Genomic DNA, 13,674 nt, shown 5'->3' on the forward strand with positions numbered 1-13,674 from the left:
CCAAAATAAATAAATAAATAAAATAAAAAATGAAAAAGAAAGGGGAAATAAAAACTGAAAGGACATGAAAATGAATTGTGTCTTGAGGATAATATTGGAATCAGGTGTCAAGGGAAATTCTAAATCAGGGTGTCTATTGGGCCTGTTTCCAGTGCTGGTTCCATATGTTCTCATTCCCTTTATCACTAATTCTCAGCAGATCTTCAAAAATAGAATTTGTGGCCCCCATTTTGTTAGCTTTTATTTAAAAATTATATATGATGTGTTTTATTTTATTCAGGACACAATAAGGGAAGTAAGGCACTTTTTTTGCGGCAACAATGTCTGAGATCCTGATTCAAATTCCCAGCACTTGGAGGAGCCCTTTGAGCACAGCTTGGAGTATTTCCTGATCACAGAGCCAAAAATTGGCGCTAAGCACTGCAGAGTGGCTCTAACAACTACACACCCAAGAAAATTGCTCAAAATATCACAATCAGGGACTGAACCTCTCTTAAATAATGGGACTATTAACTCAATGAGGTCCTAAGGTAATAGACTATAAAATGCCCCTTTCAGACTGTTGTGTAGGACTTCAAAACCATGTTGAAAGCTACCACATTCCTCTGAAAAAAATATAATTAGACTGATTCATATCCCTAACTTTTAAATTTCCAAAGAAAATTATTCCTGAAGATGAAAATCCAGGCTCTTTGACATAGCACAAGACCATGTGACTTAATCCCATTAACATGGGAACCAGGTGTGAGTTTTCCCAATAACCACATCAGATCATAACCTGGTTTTTTTAATGTTGGCAATTATCTTAGGTATAAGGTTATGCCTTGTTTGATTGCATTTCCTTGATGATAGTGATATAAATTCCATTTTTATACTCATAATCTTTTCTTTAGGGGGGCACCTGTCCCTGCTCAGGGTCACTTCTTACTCTACACTCAGAAATCTCTCCTAGGTGGCTCAGGGGATCACATAGGATGCTGGGGATTGAACTAGGATTTGTCCTGGGTAGGCCTTGTTTAATGCAAATGCCCTACCACTGAACTATCGCTCTGTCCATTAAACCTATAGTCGTAAATTTACCATCTGTAGTCTTCTTAAAGGAAAAATCTATTCATCTCCTCTCCCAGCCCCCAACTCACCCACTCACCCACCAATCTATCTTTTTATTTCGTGTACACATCTAGCATTGGTCAGCACTATTCCTGGCTCTACAGACTCAGGAATCAATTCTAGCAAGGATTAGATGACAGATATATGGAGTTTGGGGATCAAATCTGAGATCCATACTAACTTTCTTTGATCCCTATTCACAAATTTTTAAATATCATAGTTTATTTTATTTCTAAGCTTTACAATGACTTTATATATCTTGATTATAAATCCTTTGTGAGAGTAATGGTGGCAAAATATTTTTCCCAGTAGATGAGGAGTCTGTATTTTTTTTTGGGGGGGGCACACCCACTTGATTCTCAGGGGTTACACCTGGCTAAGCACTCAGAAAATGTCCCTGGCTTGTTGGGATCATATGGGACGCCGAGGGATCAAACCGTGGTCCTTCTTTGGCTAGTGCTTGCAAGGCAGACACCTTACCTCTAGCGCCACCTCACCAGCCTCAGTATTTTTAAGTTATTACTTTTACAATAATGAAACCTCTTATTTTGTGTAGTACCATTTGTTTATTTAAAAATCTAGGTTGCTTTATATATGTATAGCTACCCAGTCTTTTTTTTGTTATCCCATAGAATTGTTCTCAGCATGAACTTTGAATCTTTTTTTACCCTGACTATTCAGTTGTGTCTCTTGTAGTTAGAAAGTTGGGTTGAGCTGTATGATCGATACATATATCTGGGTTTCTTGATTTCTGACTCCAGGCCATAAATGTTAATAAATTGCTAAGACTAATTTGGGAATTTATTACTATCATTTGTACTGCCGTCTCTTGTAAGTTTTGTAATGGACATTTCTGTTTTTGCTCATTTTGATTTTTGTGAGGTTCACCACATTTCTTTCTCTTTTCTCCTAGCTTTGGCACATACCAATTCAAGAATTAAATTGTTTTTGTTGTTTTTTGTCCACATAACTAGTACTCAGAGGTTACTCCTGGCATTTCACTCCAAAATTATTTCTAGTTGGCTGAGGGAATCAAATGGAATGCTGGCTATTGAACTGGGTTGGGTACATGCAGGCAAAAGCTCTACCTGCTCTACTATCATTCCAGGCCCCAAGCATTGAGATTTTTATTGTTCAATTTTGACATCGGTTGCATTTTAAAATAGAGTTGATGTTTTAAGGGGCTTTCCCCCTTATGAGTTCAGATAACTGGGTGTTTTTTAAGTAACTGGACTTTGACAATGTGACTGAGATGATGAACAAAATGAAGGCACATTATAAAACCACTGTATCAGCCAACTGGAAATGTTAGAACTAATGGCAGTGCCTGTATAGGGTATGAGTTGAAAGGAATGGCAAATAAATCACAAGATATATCAGATAAAGATACTTCTCAGGTCAAGGAATAAGTAGAATTGAGAGTCTGATGGGCTCATTGCACCCTCAGGATCGCTTTCCACTGCACCAGTTGATTGAATAGATTCAGAACACTGTGACCAAATAGCTTGTCCTATAGCTTCTATTTATTTTTACTAGAGATCTAATAATAATGAGTTTTTCTTCTGTAACTCTAATGAAGTATTGGTGAAGCTATCTTAAATATGTGTGTCATCTTATGTTTACCCGTGCCTTGTTTCATTCTATCCTTGGATCTCAAACAACTCACTAGGGAATTGTAAAACACTGACCATGATTTGGGTTGGCTCATTTGTTTGCCCTGCTCCATACAGCTCGCTATCTGCAGATCTGTAACTTAGCTGATGTGCCCACCCTGAAGAACCAGGCAACCTTTCCTCCTCTAGTGTCACCAAAAAATAGATGAAAAATTCCCTGCAACTGAAAAAGAAAGATCATGGGCCAGGAGTGGTTACTTGCTGGCAGAGAAAATTTCCCTGACATCCTGGGGAGAGGAAGAGGACCAGGAGTTGGTTTGTTCAAGATATACATTGAGTATTATAATATGTATGAGAGGTGTCTGGAGCAATAGCGGGGAGAAGGGAGTTTGTCTTGCACATAGCCAAACTGGGACAATTCCTGTTATCCCAAATGGTCTCATGAGACTGCCGAGAGTGATTTCTAAGCACAGAGCTAGAAGTATCCCCTGAACGCTGCCAGGTATGGCTCTCAAACAATAAATAAATAGTACCTCAGAATTCAGAGTGGATTCTGCAGACCAGTGAATTCTGCGAATTTCAGCAAATCAACCCTCAGTCGTGGCCATCTCCCAGGGATTGCCTACAAATTTATATCCTTGGAAATGAGGATGGGCTGCAACTTTTGAATAATTATCTGAATGTTATGGGATCTCTTCGAACTTCAATTGTACCAAGAAATATTTTAAGAAAACCACAAGCATCATTGAGTCTGAATGTAGTTGCTTCTTCAGGCAAAACACACTACCTGGGGATCAAGCTTGAACTGCCAGGCCCTGTGTTATTTGGAATGGTACCTTCACCTTTTGAGAGTCCAAAATTAAAAAAAGAGGAAAACATGAAACAGTTTATGAAGAAGCTACACATTCATGAAAATAACAACCCAAATGTCAGGAAAATATTATAATAATAAGTTTTCAGAGTTTTCATGAAATGCAATACTAACCACATTATAAGGACACAGTACCTTTAAGTATTACTGCTATAGAACATTGAAAATACAAGGGCTGTGGCACTGTATAAAAATTAAAATGCAGAGGGAGGGAAATGCATGGAACATGTTTAAGTCCTGGAATTCTACATATTCATTGAGGCCTTTGATAAGACAATATACCTAGGCGGTCTTTCTGGGTGAATCTGCAGCACAGACTTCAGTTTCCACATCATACACACCAGGTACTGACCTGTCACTCTGTAAGGTAGGAAAGAGGTTCAGTTCCAACTCAGGGTGCTGTTCATGCCCTGACTGCTGTTTTTAATCCATGCTTGCAAAGACATAAAATGGTGTGATTCTGCCCATGGATAGATCTATCTCAGTTCTAAAGAGAGTTCTTATGTCCTTTCTCTCCCTACAGCTAGAACCTGTGAGTTGGAAGTCCACAAGTCATAACTTCAAATACAATCGAGCAAAGCTCAAGTGCCCTTCTGTTGTGAGTAAACATCCTACCTGGATAATGAGACAGATACTTGACGTTTACAGAGAGGTTGTCACCTTCAGGAACCCTTATATGATAGCCTTTCAGTCAGTCCCTTTCTAACATTCGTCTCCTCATTGCAATGGCACTTCTCAGAATCACAGAGTTAGGTGCAGCAGGAGTGAGGGAAGCCAAAAAACTTGACACTCGGGATGTGGAGACAGGACTTTATGGAAACACTCAGATAGTCCTGAGCAGAATCAGGCAAGAGTAGACAGAAGTGAGACAAGAGGAGAAGAAATTTAAGTCATAAAGGTCCACTGTCTTTCTGCAGGACTCTTTGTTCCTGAGGTAATTTAGGGACATTGAACCTCTCTTCCTACAGCCATGGGATAGGGAAACCCCAGGTCAAGCAGCCTACTATGCATTAAGATGAGTAAAGCATGATAGACACAGGATGTGTTTGGGATTGGTGGCTCTTTTACCTTTCACTCCCATTTGTTCAAGGCACTACTGAGCATTACTTGGGCCTCTGACAAAGTCATTAATTAGTTTCCTCACCCACATCCCTCTTCTTACATCCATTCATAGCGGCCATATCTGACATAGCTTATCTGGAAGTTGCTCTAAAAATGCTTAAATCCTTCCTAGTCAGGTCCCTACTACCTGTTAAATAGTCCCAAGGAAAGCTCATCTTTCTGTCAAGAGACAGACCATGTATGTAGAATTAAATAATTAGCGATGGTTGCTGGATGGAGAAGGACCTTTATTCTTAGTCCATGGCCACATGGCTTCATCCCTCATCAACCAGCGGGTCTGGGGTCCAGGAAAGCGACGGGTATTGAACTCACTTACAGGCAGGCTTCAGGAAGCATCAACTTTATTCATACCCTGTCCATCACAGGTGTGGCCTATATCCAAAACCTTTTAAGCATTCAGCCATTCTTAGCTAGCCCTGCATCTTAACTCCTTTCAGCCATCTTCCCTTTGACCTCCATGCTGGCAAAAGACCAAAAGGCTAATCCTCTCTGGTCAAAACCTTATCTACCCTTTCCAAGACCCCTCCCAGGAAATGGGCGGGGTCTTGCAGGTAAGGTCAAGTTACCTAGGAAGAATGGGGGTATGAGGCTTCACATGTACTTTAGATAGACCCTGTGCTCTTATAACACTTCTATCTCTTCTTCCTGGGACTCATTCTCTGTCTTTAACCTATGTTAAGTTTACCTCTTGAGTTCAGTGTGACCATCTCTAAGCAAACATTCCCATGCTATCTATGCATTTCCCTCCTTGGTTTCTCTTATCTGGCCCCTCACCTCTGACTCAGTTACCTCCTATGTAATGTGACTTTTTCTGACAGGGAGAGTAGAGTGAGGCATCATAGCTACTAGCATGTGACTCCACCCAGCAGGAAAGCCCACTGTTCCCAGTGAAAGAAAAGCAGAAAGTGAAACAAGGGGGAAATATTTAGGCATACAGGTCCACATGTCTTTCTGCAGGAATTTCTGGTTTGAGTCTGTAATTGGTATGCCAACTCTGTCCCCTGGTACTCCAATGATGGCTAGGAAGGGAGTTAAGTGTGTATAAGCTAGGTAAGGCATGAAAATGTTTAGCGGAGTGTACCATATTTTGATGGTGACTGAAATCGACATAGTGGGTATATAAATGGTTTTCAGTGGAGCTAACCTCTGTCTCTTACTTCCTATACAGGATAGACCCTACTTTTTTACTGTAAAAAACAGTGGTGGCCCCTTGCTCTTCTGGATCCTGATTGGATTGCTTGCTTTTATGACTCTCATAATGCTTATCATCTTTATATTATTGTATAGCAGAGGTTCTTCTAAGACCAAGAAGAAAAAGAAGGCAGAGCCTGAAGAAGAAAAAATTCCTGAGGCGCAAGATGACTAGTTTTTAGAGCTGGGCCATTTGGCCCCTAGGCCTATGTGAAAGTATCTGCTCCTACCTCCAGTTTTATTTTTCACTAGTCCTCTACATCAGTTAGCCACCTCTGACCATTTGACAGAGTCTGGAATTCCAAAATTGGTGACAATATAAACCCATGGGGTAGTCACTATGTCTTGGGGCCTAGGGTCTATGAATGTTGGCTTGGCAAATTTGAATAAAGCCCCATGTTTTATTATCTTGATTGGTCCATTTTGAAGTTTTCATTCTCTTTGTTGCATTACCCTAGTTTGATTTTGGGTGTAAGGGGACTTGAACACCCTGGAGGTCCTCAAGAGTTACTCTGCTCTGTGCTCAGAACCCACTCCTGGCAGGCTGGGAGATCATATGGAATGCTTTGAATTGAACTTAGGTTGGTATAATACAAAGAAAATGCCACGTCCTCTGTGCTATCACTCTAGCCACAACTATAAAATTCTTCCCTTTCCTACCTTAACCTGAGACACCTGAGGATGTTGAAGAAGTTCAGAATGTCTGCTAAATGTCATGTTCGAAGAATACTACTATGCAATTATTAACTTCCCCCCATAAATATATTAACTGAAGTAGATGATTCCAAATCTTTGGCAAGAATTTAACACAGAAAATAAATTTGTATATTTCAGTGGACAAACCACAAAGTTGGCAAATAAGCAGAATACAGTTTTCATTAAGAAAAATTTCCCCAAACTTAAATGGCAATGTCTTATCTATATCATTATTTAATAAGCCCATGTAGGAAACTTCTTGTCTAAAATGCACCTGTGTTTGGCCTTGCTATTTGAGGCTAAAATAGAACTCAGATGTTAAGAAGCTAGGTGGGCCTCAGTACTATTTAGTGAAAGTCTGAGGTGAACTTCTTTAAGTGGCCACTTAAAATCATGCCTGAGAAATAGATATCCAGTCTTAATAGCCCCTAGTCAGGCAATTCTCACTCCTGCCTCCCTTATGTAGTCCCAAATAGATAGCTGGCATCTCACCCATGCACTCATATCTGTGACCAGAGATTAAGAACTAGGGAATGGGAGAGCTTGGTGATAGTCTTAGAGAGCATGAGAAAGAGGTCCCAGAAGGTTCACATGGGACACAGGTGACAGTTCCAATTTCCTATTACTGATCAGGAACAGGTACACTGGATAGAGAATGGCATAGGAACAAGACCTGATTCTCATAAATTAAAGGAGTGCAGACTGTCAGGGTTAGAAGTAAGGATAACTTGCTCTGTCATCCAAGGTCAGAACAAGTGATGTCCTGCATTGGTAAAAGGACATTGGGAAGGGTCCTTTTTCTCTAAAAAAGAAATTCATGAGTGACAAACAGTGAAGTATAAGTTAAGTGAAAAATACAACTAAGTAAGGAGAGAGGTAAGGTAACATCCATGCTCAAGGGTCAACACAGGCCTCTTCCAGGGGTCTCAAACTAGCGGCCCACGGGCAATTTGCAGCCCTCCATACAACATTTTGTTGGCCCTGCCCTAGAGGAATCTTTTTTGTTTTGTTTTGTTTTAGTTGTTTGGGTCACACACCCCAAATTTTAAGGTTTACTACTGACTTTGCACTCAAGGGTCACCCCGACTTTGCCTCCTGCGGCCCCCAGGTAATTTGAGTTTGAGACCCCTGCTATATTGCAAAGTGCTTCAATTTCCCTTTACCTACTATTCCATCTGTCCCATTGACCTAACACACATATTATCCTCAAGGGCCTGAGTAATAATTGAAACATTCCTAATGCTTTAGAATTTTATAAATAGAATTTTTTATTTTTAAATTTTTATTGAGACCATTTTTTGTCCCCCAATTCACAATACAGACCAGGCAAAGAGCCTGGGTTGAGGTGTATATGGTGTGTATATACTCTACCTCCTCTTTCTATACAGTCAGTGTAAAGAACATAGACTATGGTAAGAATTGGGAGGACTTATTTGTTCTTTTCTTTCTTTTTGATTTTTAATATATATGTAATACAATATATACAATATATTATATATTATACTATGTTATATATAATATATATAATCCTTCACCAGTGTTCCACAATTATATCTCAGGCATATATTGACAGTGAATTAGGGCCATTCCCATCACCAGTGTGGACCTATCTCCGCCATAGTTCCCAGCATGCATCCCATACCCTCACTCTTAGCTCCCTGACTACTGTTGTAACAGCTCTAATTTGTGGCTAGCTGTTATAGTTTGGTTCTCTGGATTTTATTGCTGTTGAATGATACTTCTTCCCAAATTCCGTATGCTAATATCATCTGCATGGTCAGACTCACCAACAGCTGGGAGGGGTCTGTTGTTGGGAATAAAGCTGTTGCCTTTTGGGAAGGAGGAGGAGGAAAGGTAGTACGGGATCATGGAGTGTAGCAGGAAATAGGCTGCACAAAAATCTTAACATAGAAGCCAAGTGAAAAAATGCACATGGTGGGTAGGGCTATGTAATAAAGCTGGCTGTCTCCTATGAAACTTCATTTGACTGTGAATCTCTCCACTGTTATCCTGCAACCTTCAGACCCACCGGCCAAGAGGATACAGGCACCATGCTGAGAAAGGCCTCTCCCTAATATTAGGATTCTATATTTTATATTAACACAACAGTTGAATTTGTCTTGCATATTTAATTCTAACCATTTATTCCCCCACTCATGTATCCCTCCATTTGTAGGAAGACAGAAATATGAGGCAGAACAAGTTCTAATGTTTTATGAAAAAGGAGCGAGCCCCTATTGAGAAGATATAAATAAAATTTAAATAAGATAATAAAGGGTGGCAGATGTGGCAAGTTTTTTATTTTACTTTGTTTATTTTTTGCATAGGCAATGTAAACGTTGGGGAAATTAGAATGGAAATTCCCTTTCCCTAAGAGATGTACGGTGTCTTCACATATGAAGCATAGAATATGGGTATTACTTAAAAAAACTGGACACTTAGCTCCCATATGATCCAGCAATACCACTCCTAGGGATATACCCTAGGAATATACAATACATTAATTCCCTCTGCACTCCTATATTATAGCAACACTATTTAAGTTATCCAAAATCTGGGAAAAAAAAACCCAGATGCCCAACAACAGATGTGTTGTTAAAGAACCACAGGTACATCTGCAACTTTCGTGGGAGTCCCCCGACCCGCGGGGGTGTGGAGATGAAAGTTGCTAGTTATTAGTGGGTTCACTCGAGCAGAACCGACCTGTAAAGAAGAACTAGAGAGATTAGTAAAAGAAGCCTTCAAGACAACACATGCTGTTCAAAAAGGGAAGTTTATTGTTGGGGGATCAGCTTTTAAGGGCTGAAACACGTCAGGGGTGTTACAAATTTTACACCAATCACAGTTACAAGCATTCATTAGCATAAACTGGGGCAGGTAGTAGGGAGGGGCAAAGAGGTAGACCTGAGCACGTTTTACTAAAAGGCATAAGATTCAAACAAAGTTCTTAATAATGTTTGCTAACACAAAGGCAAACTCTATATTTTTCTTTCTGGCTGGATATATTGGGCTGCTCTGAATTACTTTATTTTTGTCTATTTCCTTTGTTCTCAAGGCATGGGCCTTTTGGTCACGTGGGTGACCAGATTAGGAATTACTGAGGTGTCCTATGTCCCAGGTTTCATCAGCTAGGCTCCCCACAGTTCCCCCTTTACTGTAATAATAAAAGAAGAAGAGCAAAGTGGGTGGAGTCACCTGTCTTAGGTTATTTGGTGGGCTTCCAGTTCTGGACATGGCAACAAGAGACCAAATTAAAAGTTTTTGCGCGCAAAATATTAGGAATGCCATGTTTGCACCCAGACACTGGCACCAAACTATTCCCCGTCATGGGCATCTCCACAGCCAGGAGCAGAGCAAGCAGGGGCGTTTAGCCAGATACTCAAAACTCCTTAAAGCTCAGAGGTATATCCAAGGCTTCAAGTTCTTCGGGGTGCATTTAGGAGAGCCACTGATATTGGACCTATACTGAACATTAGGGCAATCTCAGTAACCGGATTTTTAACAAACTTGTGAGGCGACAGAATGCCTTGGGGCCAAAGGAAAAATTAGCAAAAAGCCAATGAAAGGACCGAATTAGGTAGCAGCTTAGACAGCCAGGATGAGGTAGAGGACCAATTTTTATATCAGGACTCATCTTAATCCCTCTGTCTATTTCTATCCTCTAAACTTTCCTCCACAAGTCCAATGCTATCTCTAGCTAAGCCAAGTTTATTTTAAAAAGCAACATTTTATTCTAAGGATGACACAAATTTCCCCCTCCCTCAAAAAAGGTTAATTTTAAACCACGGCAGTTTTTCTGCTCTAATACTGCTAGGGATTGAACAGTTAAGTAGTGTAAACTTTTTCTAAGTTTGTAAACATTTTTAACAACAGTTATGAGGCATTAACAGATTTTAGAGTATGAACCAATGAATAAATTTTTGTGCTTACACCAGTAACACCCAGGCCTTTCAATAAGGCTGGGGTGGAGGCAATGTTTGTTTTTATACTGCAGCGGGAGAGAGACAAAGTTATATTTAAGAGATAATAAGGCAATTTTTGATTTAACAGTCAATTTAGGCATTAAAACAACCAAAACACAGTAGTTCTAGGACTAAAGAAACAAATGTAAAACAATGGGGGAGATAAACCAGTGAAAACAGGCAAGAAACGAATTGGGGGCAATTATGAACTGAAAGGAGAAATTAACGACAAGAATTTGATTAAATTTTAAATAGGGGGAATCATATTGGGTACCAAGGGGCAAAGTTCAAGTTCCACCACTAGTTTTAAAGTTAAGCCACGTTCTTGAAGCTTCATACCGCATCGCAGAAGGTTGGTGTCATTGGTGAAGTAAGGCAGGTTAAGGCAGCAATTTAGGCCGGTGAGGTGGGTGAATAGCAGGTACCGAAGGCGTTTGGGCGGAGGTGTTGATTATGACAAGGATGAGCTGAGAAGAGGAGGGGGGTTCGGAGGACAGCATGGGCTGGAAGGGTGGGGAAGCAGGCAGAGTTCTGAAGAGCTTCGGCGCCATAAAAGGGGAAGGGAAGGAACCAGAGGTGTTGTCAACGTCTTGCAAGGGAGAGTCAAGTGTAGCAAACAAATTAATGAAGCCTTGGTGCGAAGGGGGTGGTTGGCGGCAGTGGGCATTAAGGACAGCCAGGCAGAGTACCAAATTCAGCATTGTTAAAGGTGGAGTTAGTCAGAAACAGGTTCGCAGGAATTGCAGCTAGCAGGTGGGGTGGCAGGCTTTTTTGAAGTGAATGAGGACAGGACTGCAGGAAGCTGTAGGAGGTCTATAAGAAAACAACTTGGCAGGAGGTAAAATGATTATTTTTGAATGCCACAGGAATGCCTTCTGACTTTTGCCAGACTTTAGCCTTAAAAAATTTTATAATTAATGATAGCCAATTGTTCAAAAACATTTAACCTGAACTTAAATGATTTTTTTTTAAACTTATTAGTTATATTTTAAAGCTAGATGCTATTTTTTTTTTTTTTTGCTACAAATTTATATTTTATAGGCCTTAAATTACATATAGCAGGAAAGTTGGGGATTGTAAAGTTCAGAAATTTTTCAGGGAAAAGTTATTTCGGATGGCCATTGAAAAATTTTGGATTTTACCATTCCCCACACTTTCTGCCATGCTGTTAGGACAAAGCTAGCTTAGCACAGGATTTTTTAGCAGGATTTTACAGTTAGTTAGATGACCAGACTAAGCCAGATAAAAAAATTAATTGAAATTTTAAAAATGGATAAGACTTTAAAAATTGTATTATTATGAAATGCAAAAATAACAAATAGACAAAACAAACAACACGAAACACAACATTGTGGCCACTTTCACACATAACACACACACATGAACAGACAAGAGGATTTATTTAAAACTTGCATTAGAAAAATTGACAAGCGCTTTTAAATATTTAGCCGGCATGTTTGTAAAAAAATTTTTTAATGTAGCTGGAGTGGAACTTTGCTGAAAATAAATTTTAAGGTTTAGCTTTAACACAAAACATTTTTAAAACAATTCTAATTTGAAATTTAAAACATGAAGTAAAATGTTAGCAATTAAAAAAAAATTTTGTTAAGTGAAATGGTTAGGGGAGCACTGAAGAAGGAGTTTCCACTGTGAAGTATGATATTATTTGCTGAAAATGAACAGGTTTGTTATAAATTGGTTTCACAGTAGAATAGTAAGACAGCTGTAATAAAGTGTTAAAATTTTTATGATTAAACACGAGAGCATGAACTATGATTATTAAAGGTATAAAAAACTGACCTTAAAAAATAACTGTTTTTACTTTGAAGACTTTAAGTGAATAATTTGTAAAAAATATTAGATACCAAATTAATAAAATGTTTAGACATTATAAAATATAGTTAAAGACATTTGATGCATTTTTACACCTAGAACTTAAGACCAAAATTATATTTGATACTAGTTAATTTGCTTTTATAATATTACTTATAAAATTAAATATATATATATTTTTATTAATACTAGATTTTTTTACTTTGACACAAATGTACAGATTTGTATAATGTGCTGACCTTTTGAATACACTTAAAAGGATAGTTGTTGTAATGCAAAGGTAAAGAACAATTTCTTAGCACAAAATTAAAACTAAGGGTATTATGAAGCACACCTGGGTGTTAACTGCAATAAAATTAACTATATTATTTAAAAAGGTTAACCACATTATTTTTAACATTTTTTTTAAATACCTTAAGAATTAAAATAAATTTTCTAATAGAAATATAAAAAGACTCAGATTTTAATACCTGTGTGTACATTTAAATTTTTAAAACACCAAAAGGTTTTATGAATGGGGCGCTCTGGGGAGCTTTGGATCTGGGGCTGCTGCCTCGACATTCTCAGCCGGAGGGGCTGTGGGAGCTCCAGCAGCGAGCTAGAGCTAGCGGGGGGAGGGGTGTCCGCCCTGCTAGCTGATTGCTAAAACGGCAGCTGGCCAGGAAGGCAGGGGGGGAGAGCAAGGTTGTTGCCGAGTCTGCCTCCGGGGAGCTGAGGCGACAGCTCGAAGGGAGGGGTAAACGCTGGTAGAGAGAGAGCACATTTCTTTGAGTTTCCTTTGGAGAGATTGGGAGCCGGCACTGGAGGCCATTATTAAGTTTTCCCGAGCATTTTTCACAATCTGCAAGCTCTTAGGGTTAAGATTTGAGTTAACAATAATGCTTTTGAGCAGATCCAAAAATTTTAACAAGTTTCTTTAACTTTTAACCTTCCTACTTCTTAGTTCCTCTTGTATATAATAATTTTCGCCCCTTTACTCGGGCTGGTCCCCATTTTTACTCTGGGACTGTAATGGGGTGGCGGTTTTTACCTAGGCATTAGACTAACTAAATTACGTTGCTTTAATTTATTTTACCTGACGTAATTCAGCTTCGGACTCGTCGCACTCTGCCACCCGATCAGATTCTGTAACTCGAGCCCCACGTTGGGCGCCACTCTGCAACTTTCGTGGGAGTCCCCCGACCCGCGGGGGTGTGGAGATGAAAGTTGCTAGTTATTAGTGGGTTCACTCGAGCAGAACCGACCTGTAAAGAAGAACTAGAGAGATTAGTAAAAG

At 39.4% G+C, this 13,674-nt stretch overlaps 1 non-coding gene across 1 annotated transcript; it reads right to left on the reverse strand.

Moving 5' to 3' along the window:
* Positions 1–7,899: 7,899 nt before the first annotated feature.
* LOC126024825 (small nucleolar RNA SNORA51) lies at positions 7,900–8,032 on the reverse strand. Its single transcript, XR_007500924.1, has one exon. It is a non-coding gene; the product is annotated as a small nucleolar RNA SNORA51 (small nucleolar RNA).
* Between the last annotated feature and the right edge of the window lie 5,642 nt (positions 8,033–13,674).

Source organism: Suncus etruscus, chromosome 12 (genome assembly GCF_024139225.1).
Source record: "Suncus etruscus isolate mSunEtr1 chromosome 12, mSunEtr1.pri.cur, whole genome shotgun sequence".
NCBI lineage: Eukaryota > Metazoa > Chordata > Mammalia > Eulipotyphla > Soricidae > Suncus > Suncus etruscus.